General features: G+C 37.1%; 1 protein-coding gene across 1 annotated transcript in view; it reads left to right on the forward strand.

The window, feature by feature from the left end:
- LOC150090924 (uncharacterized) overlaps positions 1 to 15,964 on the forward strand; it is a 186,191-nt gene that overhangs the window by 130,516 nt on the left and 39,711 nt on the right. The gene's annotated exons all lie outside the window — the stretch shown is intronic.

Consider the following 15,964-nt stretch of genomic DNA (forward strand, 5'->3'; position numbering starts at 1 on the left):
TGAGCAAAAGCTTTTAATTGCCATTCATAAATAACGTAGTTTTGTTCATATTTTAGAGAATAATTTTAGTAACAGCAAACAAAAAAGTCAATAAAAATTTGAGATATCTGTTATCAATAAACACTAAAATTTTTATTCTTGAAACATTTAGTAAATATTTATAATTGTCAAAGTAACAGTTACATATATTATAATTGTCAAAGTAACAGTTACATATATTATAATTGACTGAACCACACAAATGGTGTAATTTTTCCCTTTGGCAGAATAGCCTCTGTAAATAGCCAATTATTTAAATATCTTGATAAATGTACAAATGTCAGTCCATAAGAGTCAAACTGATGTCTATTTCCACCAACAGTCTGTGACAGGTTTCCATTTCAAGTCAGCAGAAATCTTGGCTATCTGGATTCATGAAAAATTGAAGAAAGCATATCAACAAGACACTGTTGATGTAAGCAATGTTCATAGATGGCTTCCACATTTTAAAAATGACATTTGTGACCAGTCAAAGAATGGAAGACCAAAGTGTGTGTTCATTGAAGAAGACACTAAAATTGCAGATGAAATTGCAAAAAGACAAGATAATAACAACATATGCAATTATGCAGGCACTAAGGTGTTCAAAAGAAAAGTGTATCAACCATTTTAAATGCGTTAGATCAGGGATGCCCAATAAAGCACCTGTGGACTATCGGTCGCCCTTTAGTAAGGTAAAAGTTGCACACAGCATCTTCTTAAATTTCTGATTTGCTAAATCGATGGATAGGAAAATTTATTATTATTACTTGTTTAAAGAAAAGAAAATTTTAGTAGCCTGCAGAAGGAATCTAAATAAAAAGTAGCCCACAATGTGAAAAGGTTTGAGTACTCCTGCTTTAGATTATAAGAAAATATGCTGCAAATGGGTATCCAAGCTATTAACAAGAGAAAGGAAAATATGGCTATATGCAGAATGAAGATGAGACTTGGCTCCAACTGATTTTTTTCTATTTGGACTTATGAAGAGATCATGGAAAACACTTTTTGGGTGATGTGGAGCTGAAAAAAAGAGAATCAGGCTGGCTTCAACAGCAAGATCCATTTTTTACTATAGTTGAGTTGGAAAGAACATTTGCAAAAATGTATTGTTAAACAAGGTTGGTACATAAAATAATGTATGCATGCATGCTTTCCAGTGTTTATTTTATAAATGATATAAATTTCAACTTTTTATCTGTTGTCTTTATACTTTTATGACAAAAGGCATTACTTATGGCCCAACCCTTGTATAAAAGTAAACAACAGTTCATAAAAATGGAATCCATCATACTCCCTCCAAGCAGTTTCCTGGGCTGTGAACAGAGGAATGCCACAAAGTGCTGCTACAGATAATGAATACAGATTACACGTGTGGCAGAGGAGTTGCTAGCTACTGTCCACACTCTTTATGAATGCTCAAATTCGAAAGAGTAAGAGCTTCAGTGTGTGAAGTAATCAAAAAGTTAATGGTGTGCCAATCAAGAATGTCAACAGCAGACTAACATAGAATGCAATTAGAGAATCACTGTGGTCCACTTGCATACTGTTTTCAAATTAGGATATAAAAAAGTAGATATCACACTGTTTTCAACCAAGGAGAAGCAGTTCTAAATTCCTAAAGCAAACAGGGTGTAGTGTATTTGCACTTGTAGTAATTCATTGTGGACTGTGCTTAGACCATGATCTGTATGATCTCATGAACAGGTGTAAGGGGAATAGGCTTGACCTGCACTAGGCAAAGGATAGAGTAGGCTGCATTTTCTGAGATCTCCCATACCATAGTGAAAGTGACTGACACTGTAAATGGTGGGTTTTCTCATATTTGCACCAACCTACAGTTACTACGCTACAATTCCAATGTGTGCTACAGTGCCTGGTAATCCTATGTGACATGACACAAACTACAATCCCCTAGCACAACTAGAGGCAAACAATTGGCAGCCTAGTATTATCTTCTGAACCACATGTCAAGAAAAGACTACACAAAGCTAAAATGACTGTGGCATAGAATCACAACTGTATTCATCCTTCAGCTATTCTTTTTCAAAGCAAGAACATAATCAGGACAATAGATGTGTATTGTGACTGCTGCAGAGTTCTCACTGTCCCCTGACAACACTTCTACTGTAGGCAAGAGATGAGTTGCATGTCATCTACTTGCAAGAAAACATCCCACCCCTTTTCACAAAACTAACAGTTACCATGCAAGAACATTTTAGAAGTATCATCATTTCTTGGAACTCCCAGTGAATGACTCCCCCCCCTCCCCAAGAGATTTTGAATCAGTACATGGGATTGTTTCCTATAAAATTTCTGAATTTAAGGGAGGATTTAATAGAGAATTTAAGTTTTGAGGGAGGTGAGTAACATATTACTGAAGAGATACATTGCTGTTGTCATATACAGTGGATGCCACTTTTTGTGATCACACTGGGACTCAGCTAAAGTGATAACAATAACTGAAGAAACAAGAATGCAGCTGTTCAGCATTGTTTATTGATGTAGAGCAGGAACGTGTGTATAAAAAGGTGGAAGTAGACAGAAAGAAAACATTAAAATCAAGCAATATATAATGGTTTAATTGTTTAGTTGACGCTCCACTATTTCTTCAAGAAAGTCATCAGTAAAAATGAAATTCACAATGTTCCTGTAAATTTATACAAACCATTAAAACCAAATAAAATATTAAAATCAAGAATTAGAAAAGGGCCGATGCTCTAGTGAAACAGTCACATTGGTAGGAGTATGGATATATGCTTTCTTTCATGGATTAACTACACTACAACCATATGAACTGTACAAAGTAAAATCAGTAACAAGCTACACAACACGTCAGAATTAAAGAACAAATTGGGATGTTAAGTAATCACTTCTGCTGCACATGCATAAGATAATATAGATAGCCATGATAAGAGAAAAAAAAAACAATAATATAAACTGAAGCACTGATTAAAATAAATGCCATTTTTTTCTATGTATTAGTATACATCTGATTGACTTCATAAAAGTAATAACATTAAATGAATGATAATGTTATCCGTGATCACAATAAGCAGCATGGATTGTATTGATTGATTAGACCAGGATTCGAGCCCGTGAGCCACCAAATACGGAGGATGCAGAAAGGTCAGGGAATGACCACTGCATATCCCCGGAGCAATATGGCCTTAGTTGCTAATGCTCCTAAAAACCAAATAACAAACAAACAAGCACTGTATTGACAATTGTATATGATGAGTGTATTGTATAACAGCATAAAGAACTTGGAACTGTGTGTCCTTTTAGTCTAGTGTGTTCAGTGATAGTCATGTCCCTGTTGGTCAAAACCTGCATCCAGTGCATTCTTGCATACAAGGTGCAATTGACTTCAGTCATTGATTTCTCCATCTGTTCTTGCTTACTTATATCCAAGTGTTTGATGGAAACTACTAGATAATTCACTCCATAATAATCATTCCATAATCTGAAAAGCTATATACAGAAAATTGTCCACAAACAGAAGGTGACATGAAGTAGAAATTTTCCAAGGCAGAGTGGTACAAATTTAAACTACTTCATTTGAGAAAACGTCCAGGATAAACATATTGACTCTGTTGCAGAATGCATCATACATCAACATACTGGTATATGATATGTGTACATTTATTGGGAATATCTATCCCAGTTACTGGAAACACTCTGTTGATCTGGCCTTTACAAATTCTCATAATTATCAATAATTTTCTCTTACCAGTTGTCTTGCGGGAATATTAGAAAAAATTATACATAATCTGCTTACATTTTATCTTTAATCTTAAGATCTGGTGAATAACAACCAACTTAGCTTTAGCAAAAATAAGTTCTCCTTAGACCATATGATTAAAGTAGAATCAAATGCACAAAATGCATGTATAAGAAATTAACATTGGGTCATGGTTTGCATTGATAATGAGAGAGCTTTCAGTACTACCTGTCATTTCAGCATTCTTAAAGACCCATATTCCTTTGAATTACATGTTAATCTTCTAAGTCTAATTCAAAATTTTCTGCAGAACTGAACCTTTCAGGTTTGCTATTGCAATTTTCACTCTGACCTTTTTTCACTTGGGAGTTCTGCAAGGATCAGTGTTACACTGTTTGCAATCCAAATTAACAATATGACATAAGATATCCTGAGAATACAATAAAATTGTACTTCTATGCAAATGACCTTTCCATGTCATCTCAATGAATAAGATTTCTTTATGAATGAAGAAGAATGGATACAGACTATCTAAATAAAAATAAAAAAAAAAACCATTGGAAGGAGCAAAAAATAAATCCAAAGCCTGAGCTTCAGTTGACCATTTATGTTCTACTCTCCAGTAATATTCGATTCATGGCCCTGATCCTCACTAAACTTACTTTACTTACTTGTATGAACTTTTGGACTCTCCATGACCTTGGCAGAAGAAATGCAGGAAGTCAGAATCATCCTTCTGGTTTAATCTACTATGATAATCAACTTCTAAAATGGAAATGGAAATCTTAAACTGTTAACATTGCAAAGTTGCATATAACATTCTTCAACATATCTAGTAGTAACGCTCTCAGTACATCGATGCAAGGAGTGTTGAATTTTCAACTGTTGGCATAACATTTAAAAGAAACAAGCAAATCACTGATTGCTTTCACCAAAAGTTTGCCATTCAGAAGTTATTTTTCTTGAGTTTATCAATTTGTCTTTTTTTCAAAATTTTAGATGATGAACTGGATTTGAACATGAGCCACTCACTAGTGACCACTTGTAATACATTTCAATTTGGTAAAACAGAAAGTGCTCATATTAAATAGACTTGTCAAAGCTTGCCACTGTTCTTACAGTCTAGTTATTCAGTTCCCTTTTTTAGTACACAAATTAATAAGATGATGAAGACACCTCTACTACCACCTGGTATTCAACCTCCTCTTTTAATACCCTTGCTACTCCAGTTTTTAGCCCTATCGTAATAGGTGCATCATTAACACTAAGAACCAGACAGTTTTTGAAGGAATATCACTTTATGCCTTTCAGTTGTTGAGAAGATGCTCAGTGTTGTACCTTGTAAGATCACCTTCCATAGCTGGTGCTGACAACATGCTGCTTTTGATTTGACAATTTTTTTTTTTTTATTGGGAAAGGTCACTACAATGGGATATAGCTTCTAATCACTCTGATTACTGCCATCTGTAAGCCCTCGTGGGTAACACAGTGGATATCATCACCATCATTCCCACACCGGGTGAAAAAACCTGGGGATTCACAGAATTCATCTTGTGAGCAATGCAAGAAATTTTTATTGGCTTTCTTCACAACTTGGTTAAGTTAGTTGGTCTGAGGTGAAGACTGCATTTTTTCTCCTAGGAAACTCAGATTTTTGTCTAGCAAACAGGAATCAACCATAGAATACACAATATACTAACACTTCACAGTCTTATTTGCTTTACTGAAAAAAATGGCCCATTTTTCAGACCCATCACTACCTCATCTTTCCCTGTCTGTGCGATTCCACTAACAGTGCCTGTGGTTTTTGTTCTTCCATGATCATATTATTATTTTTTTAATTAATTATTATTATTCCATTTTATTTTAATTTTTTTTACTATTTCACTGTCAGCTAACATCTCTGAACAGTATGCTTGCATGATTAGCATAACTCAGAGGAAGATTGTTCTTTGACAAAAGATACAAATAAACATTCAGCACATAAACCGATTAGCCAAAACATGACCAGTGAGTTGTTATGCAAATCGAAGCAACTGCAGGTGAACTACGGCGCTTGCACTTTCAGGACACAGTATAAAATATACCTGATGCTGAGCTCCGTTAATCAGTGTTACTCTTGTTCTTCAGATGGGAAAGGCAGCGGACTTAAGCGAGTTTGACAAAGGCCAAATTGTAATGGCCAGATGACTGGGTCAGAGCATATCCGAAACGGCATGGCTGGTGGGGTACTCACAGTCAGCCATGGTTAGTACCTACGTGGCAACAGAAGGGAGACTGTGGCGCAGCTCACTGGTAATTGGAATGCTGGTGATGGGAGTAATGTGTCACAACACACAGTACATCGAACCCTGCTGAAAATGGGGCTGCGTAGCCGCAGGCCGCTTCAAGTGCCCATGCTAACCACGGTTCATCGGCAACAACGTCTATAATGGGCATGCGAGCATCAAAACTGGACCTTGAGTGATTGGAAGAAGGTCATCTGATCCGATGAATCACATTTCCTATTGCACCATGCGGACAACCGGGTACGTGTGCATTGTTTGCCTGGGGAAGTGATGGCGCCTGGATGCACCGTGGGACGAAAAAAAAGCCGGTGGCGGCGGTGTCATGCTTTAGGCAGTATTCTGCTGGGATATCCTGGGTCCAGTCATCCATGTGCTGGGCACACTGATGTCTACCACCTACCTAAACATCATTGCTGACCAGGTACACCCTTTCATGGCGCAATGGTCTTCCTCTCTGGTGGTGCCATCTTTCAGCAGAATAATGCGCCATGCCACACCACCCAGATTGTTCAAGACTGGTTCACAGAACATGAGAAAGACTTCCAGGTATTGCCCTGGCCTCCAAATTCCCCAGATATCAATCCCATTGAGCATCTATGGTTTGTGTTGCAACAGCAACTCCGATCTGCAGCGTCTCAACCACTGACCTTACAGGAGTTAAAGGATCTGCTGGTTATGTGTTGGTACCAGATACCACAAGACACATTTAGAAACCTTGTAGCATCCATGCTTTGCCGGGTATCAGCTGTTTTGGCTGCACGTGGAGGACCAACATTATATTAGGTAAGGTGGTCATAATGTTTTGGCTCATCGGTGTATGTTGTCATCATCACCGTGAAGCACTGCATCCTGTCCTTATGATTATTTGTTTACCAACATCTGATTATATCACATTTTCTGCTGCTTGAAATTTAAAATTCCCATCTACGTACAATACATAAAGAAAAGTTTGTTGCCTTTTTTAGATTTTATTTCATATTTCTTTGGCATTTTACTGAAAGATATTGTTAATTAGCTTAGTACCATACAGGAAGTACTATGAAATAAATAATACAGGAAGTACTATGAAATTACAGGAGACAACACTGTTATCTTGCATTTTTAATTTGTAATGTATGGTCAATTCATTAACAGAAATAAGCAGAAATTTGCAATTTTTTTTAAAAATTCCAATTTTATCAGTGTTGCTTTTTTTTTTTTTTTTTTTTTTTTTTCCAAAAAGAAAAAGATGGAAAAAATCTTTACAACTAACTGTATTATGATGGTGAGATGGGGACAAGGTCAAATGTATTAAAAAAAGGTCCTATTTTCCATCATAAAACCAGACAGTTGGCACCTATGTATAAGGCAATTGTACGACTCCACTTCTAATACTGTCTCCAAGCATGGAGCCTACACCTAAAAAAATTACATTGAGCTTCCTGAAAGGGTCCAGAGATGGAGAATACCCTTCGAGTTTATCTGCAAAAGGGCACCCATATGAGGAAAGATTTCAGGTATGTGTGCTGCAGAGCATGGCAACCAGGCATCTTAGAGGTGAATCTGACTGAAGTCTGTTAGGCCCTGACAGGGGATAATAAAACAAATGAAGGTGAATTTATAACAGTGAATGAATTTTCACTGTTATAAATTATTCAGGAACTAGAAGCCATAAATTCATATTATGGGGAAGGAGATTTATAGCTGGATTATAGGAAGTTTTCTATTAACTGCTGAGTTGTTAATTACTGGAATCAATCACTCAGGGTGTATCTTAAGGAAATTCAAAGGTGACTGGACAATTACCTACATGGAGGAGGTGACATGGGTGTTTTTCTTTTTTATTTATATATATATAAAATAGTTTTTATTACTTTTTTTGTAGTGTCTATCTTTATTTTTCATTTTTACTATTTTTAATTTTATTGAGTTATAAATTTTTATTTTTGGCTAGTGCAGCAAAAGCCTGTAGTTTCCTTGTACTATGTGGATAATGCTAATACTGATACCAGAACTACTATTTTTTTTTTTTTTTTTTTTGTTAGTTGGTGGCGCATCGGCTTCTGTGGCCATAATGCACCTCCAAAAGTTTTTGCATTTTCTACTCTGATCCAAGTCCGAGGCGGGATTCGAACCCATGACCTTTGGGTTGCCAGGCAAGCACTTTACCCACCCGGCTAGCCCGGTCAGCGACATTTGCTCCTTACAAGTCGTAATCAAACTGGGTTCTGTCACTACTGGAAAATGTACCATTATCCAGTTCGTACCTGAAAACATAATGTTGTTAATATACCAGTCACTGCTTTACCTTCTACCTTCTTTTCTGAATCTTTCTGACGAGAAACGTCAGGAAGATTCTCTCAAAAAAAACCTGACCATCATGAAGCATCAGCCTCTCAAAACTGAGGACCACACCGAACTCAAGTAACATACAGATTTATTCAATGAAACTGCATGTGATATTGCACCAGTCTTTGACATTCTGGATTTTCTTGTCCATTACATATTACAGCTCTGAAAACCATGTAATGCACTGAAAAGATTGTGTATCCAACAAGTTGACTGGTTTGGCTCATTGGAGAGTTTTGATTAGCTCCTATATCCTATATTCCTTAATGACCAAGAGTACTACAAACAAACAAACAACAGTACTAGAAACTTGTATGCTCAGTTGTCATTAAATGGGAGAGAAACTCCAACACAATAACTCCGTTTTAATCTTACAATTATCTCTTTGTATCTTCACCTAATCAAGACATTTCTTGCAGTAACCTTGAAAATCTAGTATATCAGCAACTTTTCCAAAATAATGAGAGAATTTAATGCATATCATCAGGCCCTGGACAAATAGGAACAACTTTCAGAAAAAAACTGACCAATCAAATTTGACATTATCAGATAATATATAAACTTTCACTTGTATCAAGCTCTGCAGTTGACTTTGTTTTCCACCTCTTTTTCCACTTTTTAACTGGTCAGTCCATAATGATCTACTGGGTAGCAACCACTACTCAATAGTTTGAAGTTGACATGAATCAGTTATCCTGTCCTACTTATGCCATCTGATGGAACTTTGTTAGTGCCAATTCAGAGAAATAATATAAGCAATTAGTAACCCTGGAAAATAAACTGTCACGTGCCTCAGTTAATCACACTGTCACTTATATAGCAAAACAAGTACTAGATGCTATTGAATAAACAATCTCAAGCTGTCAGAAATCTTTGAGCATATCTAAAATCCTAGTGAAAGAGTGAATGTAGCCAAGCTATTTGAGAGAAGAATAAAGCCTGGAATAACTTCTATAGACATCCTACTCATGAAAAACTAATCCAATTTAAGAGAGCCAGAGCTAATGTCAGATGCACTTAGCAGACAAACACAAGAGAATCATAGAAAAATGTTCTGCTTTTATGATTACCAGGTCTACCAAAATGCATACTACCTGAAATAATAAATTATCTTTATTTAAAGTAAGGTGAATTTAAAATAAGTTTATTTAAAGTAAGATAAATACAAATGATAGGTACAGATACACTTTGCAGCATATTGCCTGAGCTAATAGTTAATATAGGTAAAGTGTACAATGAGTATCCTCCTGCACATCTAGCTTTTCTGAACATGAATGAACACAAATGGACATGAAGTTTTGTTCCCTCAAGACATTGTCTCTCTAGAAGTCTTTCCCTCAAACCTCTTCCATAATCTCATACCCATCAACTTTCCAGTGCTGCAAACAGACTAAATTTTGATACTGATTCACATAAACCTTACAGCTCTATGTTCACAATAATCAAACTACTATCTTGTTAAAAGAGTTTTATGAAGAGTTACTGGAGGTTCTACTCCTATATAACTATGTTTTCAGATAAAATACTTTCTCAGATCCTTGGTGCCATGAACATTGTTAAAACCTGATGAAGACTCAACAAATCCAAGTCACTACTGGCCTATTGCCCTAACCTATTAGTGATTATTACTTCTTTAGTGATTATTGTTGTTGCTGCTACTTCGCTATTACATAGATCACAATGGCCAAAGGTATGAAATTGGTATCCATTGGTGGTGGGGCCTACTTCCTATACCATAAGTCTGATTTGTTGACTTTCTAAATGAGAAAAACAGTTCTTGAAGATAGGTGGAGTAAGTCAGCCTGAAAGTAGTGTTAACCACAGTCCTCGGGTTATTTATGTCAGACTTTTGACCATTCAAACCAGTCAGTCCATACCATGAAACAATTGTATATTTACATTATCTACACACCACACTGCTCAAGCAATATCTATGATTATACAGAATTTTCTGAAATATCAGTCCTACCAGATCCACATGAAAACCCTTCTCCTTTCTCACACTTTCACTCAAGGTGTACCACAGGGTTTGGTTTTAAGTACCACCTCTTCATTATAAAAATCAATTGAATAACTCGGCGTTCTACCCACTGTTTTACTATGCTGTGTGCAGGTGATTAAGAATATAATATAATTCTTCATAAATATAATTTTTTGGAGAATACAAATGCCAGAAATCTCATTGATTACTTACCTAAATGTTTTTTTTTTTTTCCTGAAATAATAAAAAATTATAATAATTCTACAACCAGCATATTTTATTTGCCATATTCTGTCACTCACAAAATATAAGAACGACTGAGCAACAACTTCAAGTCACTATCAACCTTGGCTGCAAAAAATGGTTTTCATATGTCCACTCCAGGAAACAGTTGCTGTTCATTTCTGTAGAAATGCATAATCTGCATCCTAACCCAATTCTAAAATCAGGTGATTGTGTGATGCCTGTTGTACTTAATGTCTGATTTCTTGGTCTTATCTTATACAAAAAATTAACCACCCATGACCATATCACAGCTTAGAACCACCTGCCTCAAGAAACTGCACACCTTGAGAGTGCTACATCATGTGGATGCTTATAGCCAAACCCTTCTCCACTTATGCCATGCTCTTGTAAGATCACAGTTAGATTATGGACCTTTAGTTTACAACTCTACTAAATCTAACACTTTAGAGTGGTTGGATCCCATTCAACAGAGCAGGGTCCAACTACTCTTATGAATTGGGATTTAACAACACATCCTACTCATCTTTCTTTGCACCTACCACACTTCACCTGTCTTTATGCTTTTATCTAAGTCAAAGTCTTTATGCTGAGGCTCATAAACCTCTGCTCTGCTCTGCTCTGCCTTTACCAGCAATCTTTATTATTTAAAAATTATCAACAACTCATCTGATTTTGAGATTTACTCCTCTCTTGGAAAATCTGTATACTGCTTATCCATTCTGAGTAAGGCTCCTAGTACATATCTTTACTCCATACTAGACAACTGGCAGTTTGATCTTTTTGAATTACCTACTAATACCACTGTACCCAAGTGGTCAGGAGCAGGAGTGTTGTAGCACACACTCTTTGAGTAGACCGGGGTTTAAGCCCCTGACTGCTAAATATGGTCAATCTGCCATCCCACACTGGACCAGCGTGGCAGATTATGGTCCATTTCCCTCAACGTGAATTGTTGAGAAGGCTTCCATCCTGCAGTGGATTGATAATGTCTGCTGCTTACCTTTCTTTTTTTTACCACTTCTACCATTTGTTCCTGAACTTTTCCCTCCAAGCACATGATTTATCTCTTCAAGAGTGGAGGAAACTATTTCACAAATCACTAACTGCTTGATATGATTCATGCCTACAAGAATACCAGACAATCCTAAACATACAGCCAACACACAATCTTTTTCTGACAAACAACCACTCCACTTTAAAATCTCGTCCTTTATCTAAACCTTGGTTTTCCAATAAATGTGCTAAAACTGTTCAAGAGAAGAATGTTGCATATCGTAATTGGCTTGATTCCAATTCTTCAGTTTCATTTTCTGCCTACACCAAAGCTCGCAACAATTGTAAAGTAGTTATTAATCAGTCCAAACTAGATTTTGAACAGGCTAAGAGTAGAAAACTTGCTTCTTGCCCTAATGGTAGCCAAGCATTCTGGTCTCTTGCCAAAGCTATTGGCCACAGCTTTTACCCATCTCTGCCCCCACTTCTCTCAAAACAAGATGGTTCTGTTGTCACTTCAGCCAAGGATAAAGCTGACCTGCTAGCATCCCATTTTTCTTCCAACTTGTGTATTAATGAGCTTGGTAAAACGCCTCCCACCATTCCCAACACGCTCCATTCAATGCCTCCTGTGGTCTTCCGTCAAAAGGATGTCAGAAGGATTTTCATAAATCTTGATGCTAAGAAAGCTCCAGGTCATGATGGTATTTCTCCACTTGTTCTCAAAACCTGTGCTTCTGAACTTACTCCTGTTCTTTGCCACCTTTTTCACTTTCTTATTCCAAAGGTGTTTTTCCTTCTGCTTGGAAATTTTCTAATATCCAGACAGTTCCTAAAAAGGTTGACAAATCCCTCCCATCCAATTATTGTCCCATTGCAATTACTTCTACTCTTTCTAAATAATGGAGAAATCAATTAATTGCCAACTCTTAAACTATCTAGAAACCTTCTGTCTGATCAACGATCGCCAGTATGGATTCCATCCGTGTCAATTCACTAGTGATATTCTGGCTTATGTTACCCATTTATGGACAAATTCAATGGAAAAGTCAAGCAAAACACAAGCAGTTGCTCTTGACATCCCAGTCTTTCGATCGTGTTTGGCATAAAGGTCTTCTAAACAAGCTTCCATCTTATGGTTTGCCAAATGTTTTTTGTAATTGGTTATCCAGTTTTTTCTCTGACCGCTCACTGAGGGTGATGGTATATGGCTCTCTGTATTCTAACTTCTCCACTAATGCTGGTGTTCCCCAAGGTTCAGTTCTTTCCCCACTCTTTTTTTCTTGTATATTAATGACCTTATTTCATTGACCAGAAATACTATCCATAGTTTTGCTGATGATAGCACATTGCATTCCATTTTGAGAAACCTTGTTAGTTAGTTAGTTATTTGGTTTTTAGGAGCATTAGCAACTAAGGCCATATTGCTCCGGGATATGCGGTGGTCATTCCTTGACCTTTCCGCACCCTCCGTATTTGGTATGGCGCCTCCGTAGCCAGGTGGGAAGGAGCAGCAGTGCGCAGCACACGCTTCTTGATTAGACCGGGGTTCGAGCCTGTCACCACCAAATACGGAGGATGCGGAAAGGTTAAGGAATGACCACCGCATATCCCGGAGCAATATGGCCTTAGTTGCTAATGCTCCTAAAAACCAACCAAACAAACAAACAAACAAACTGTATTTGGTGGTGACTGGCTCGAACCCCGGTCTAATCAAGAAGCGTGTGCTATGCACTGCTGCTCCTTCCCACCTGGCTACGGAGGCACCGAGAAACCTTGTCTTGCTCAATGAGCTTCAACTTCTCGAATATCCGCTACCAATTCCTTAAATGCCGATCTCCAGGTAATTCTCCAGTGGAGCAAAGACAGCTTAGTTGATTTCAATCCTTCTAAAACTCAGTCTTGTCTTATATCTCACAAAAAGGATTCTTCTGCTCCTATGCTTATCTTTGGTGATGCTCCAATTTCTAGGCAAAATGATATATCTCTTTTGAGGATTACCCTGACTTCTAATCGCTCTTGGCACAAGCACATTACAAATATTGCTTCCTCTAAATCCAAAAAACTTGGTTTTCTCTTTCGCTCATGACGTTACTTTTCTTACAAACAGCTTTTCACTCTGTACAAATCGAAAATCCACCCTAACATGGAATATTGTTCCTACATCTGGGGCAGTACCCCCAAAACCTCTCTCAGGCTTCTAGATTCCATTCAGAAGAGGGCAGTTAGGTTAATTAATGACTCATCTCTAACAGTCTCTCCACTTGCTGTCTCATAGACATACTGTTTCTGCTGCCTGCCTGCCTGCCTGCCCGCTCTCTCTTTCAAAACAGTCTGAACACGTGCCGCCACCAGCCAACATCCATTTACTGTCCAACTTAAAACTCACAGAACCAACTTTTCATCTTCCTCGTTTATTCATTCAACTGATGTTTTCTGGAACAACCTTCCTTCATATGTATTTCCTGAAAATTACAGTCTACAGAAGTTAGTCTAATGTCAACAAATATCTTCTTTCATCTTCTCAATCTCTAACCCAAACATGGTACTAAGTACTGTAGGTTCTAATACCTCATGTTTGGGGTTTTCATTAAAAAAAAAAAAAAAAAAAATACATGGAGATATACTGATGACTCCAAATCTGACCTTCATGTCAGTGCTCCTGCTGCATCTTCAAATCTATATAAATCTCCAACCAGTTACTTTCAGCATTTTTACTGCTGAGCTTCATTCAGTATAAATGGCCTTCGAATCAGTAGAATCATATCAGTTTTCCCCCATAATATCATATTCACTAACTCTCTTAGTACTATTCCAGCCTTGCAACAATCAAGAAAACATACACCTACCTACTTAATCATATTCAGACCATGCTGGCTGTCCAAGTTTAATGGATTCCTAATCATGTTGGCATATGCCAGCATGATTAAGGATATGTTGGTGATGTTACTGGTAATGTGAGTGCTAATGTGGTGCTAAATTCAGCATAGATTTAATTGATACCTATTTTAAAGTTCCTTTTATTGCTTATAAAATCCCTGAAATGATTCACATTATGAACTATTTGCACTCTGAATCTCTTCAGGTGATACTTTAGTCAAGTGGACCAAATTTTGGCAAAGTCCAGTCATTTTGCAACAACCAAATACTATGCTTGCACCTTCATGATGGTTCGACTGTTTGTATGAACTCTGGGTATAATCCCCATGTGCAAGTCCTGAAATATGGCACTTAGCATACTGGAGATGTAGCATCCACACCACACAGGAATGCCATCCCTCTGTGTTACCAGACAATAACAGATCATATCAGTGGAATTATTCTTGTAAGGATGAAGTCCTTATTATGGTTTCCAATAATTGTGTTAAGGCTGTTCATGATAAAAATGCTGCTTAAATCCAAACTCTAGGTTCATTTTCTGCCTACACCAAAGTTCACAACAATTTTAAAGTAGCTATTATTCAGTCCAAACTAGATTTCAAACAAGCTGAGAGTAGAAAACTTACTTGTCCAGACGGTAGTTGAGCATTCTAGTCTCTAAAATCTGATGGTTATATTGCCATCTCTGCCAAAGATAAAGCTGACTTTCAACATCCTACTTTTCTTCTAACTCTTTTATTGATGAATTTGGAAAACCACCTCCAACCATACCCAATGTACACTCAACTTTTTATTGGGAACGAGAATAGCTCCATGCGCATGCTAGCAAGACTTTTGTGCATTTATTGGAGGATTGTTTTCTACAGCAACATGTTCAAGGGGCAACCAGAGGGGGTAATACTCTTCATCTGATTATCAGCAGTGATGACTCATTAGGAATTTGCAGATAAAGGAATCACTAAGGTGACAGTGATCACAGTCTACTGAAGTGGGATTTACTTAAAGATGTAACTACCATCAAGGGTAAAGGGAAGGGTTTTGGTTTTCGTAAAGGTGACTTCAGTGGTCTCGAGCAGTTTTTAAATTCTATACAGTGGGATCAACTGATGATGTTAAAAACAGTGAATTCTAAATGGAAAGCCTTCAAGAAATTAATCTTGGAAGCTACTAGGCTTTTCATACCAACTAAGAAACACTGTTGAAGATTCAGGCCTAAATGGATGTCAGATGAACTAATGAGGCTTGTTAATATCTAACCCACATGCCACTTACAGCCTGTTTCTTCATATTTTGCAGCCACAGCCATGTAGCTAAGCACACCTCCACAGCTTAAAACCAGCATGTCTCAAACACAAACTTTTGAGAATACTATATCTTTTCAATTTTCCTGTATTGCTTTCTTATTTAACAATAAGAAACAACATCCTCAGGTTCCTTACACTGATTATAAGCCTGTTATTCGCAAAGCAAGTTACAACAACTGGTCACAGATCTGGAAAAGTAACA

This window comes from Mastigoproctus giganteus, chromosome 1 (assembly GCF_048544385.1).
Source record: "Mastigoproctus giganteus isolate SK-2022 chromosome 1, ASM4854438v1, whole genome shotgun sequence".
In the NCBI taxonomy this organism is placed as follows: Eukaryota; Metazoa; Arthropoda; class Arachnida; order Uropygi; family Thelyphonidae; genus Mastigoproctus; species Mastigoproctus giganteus.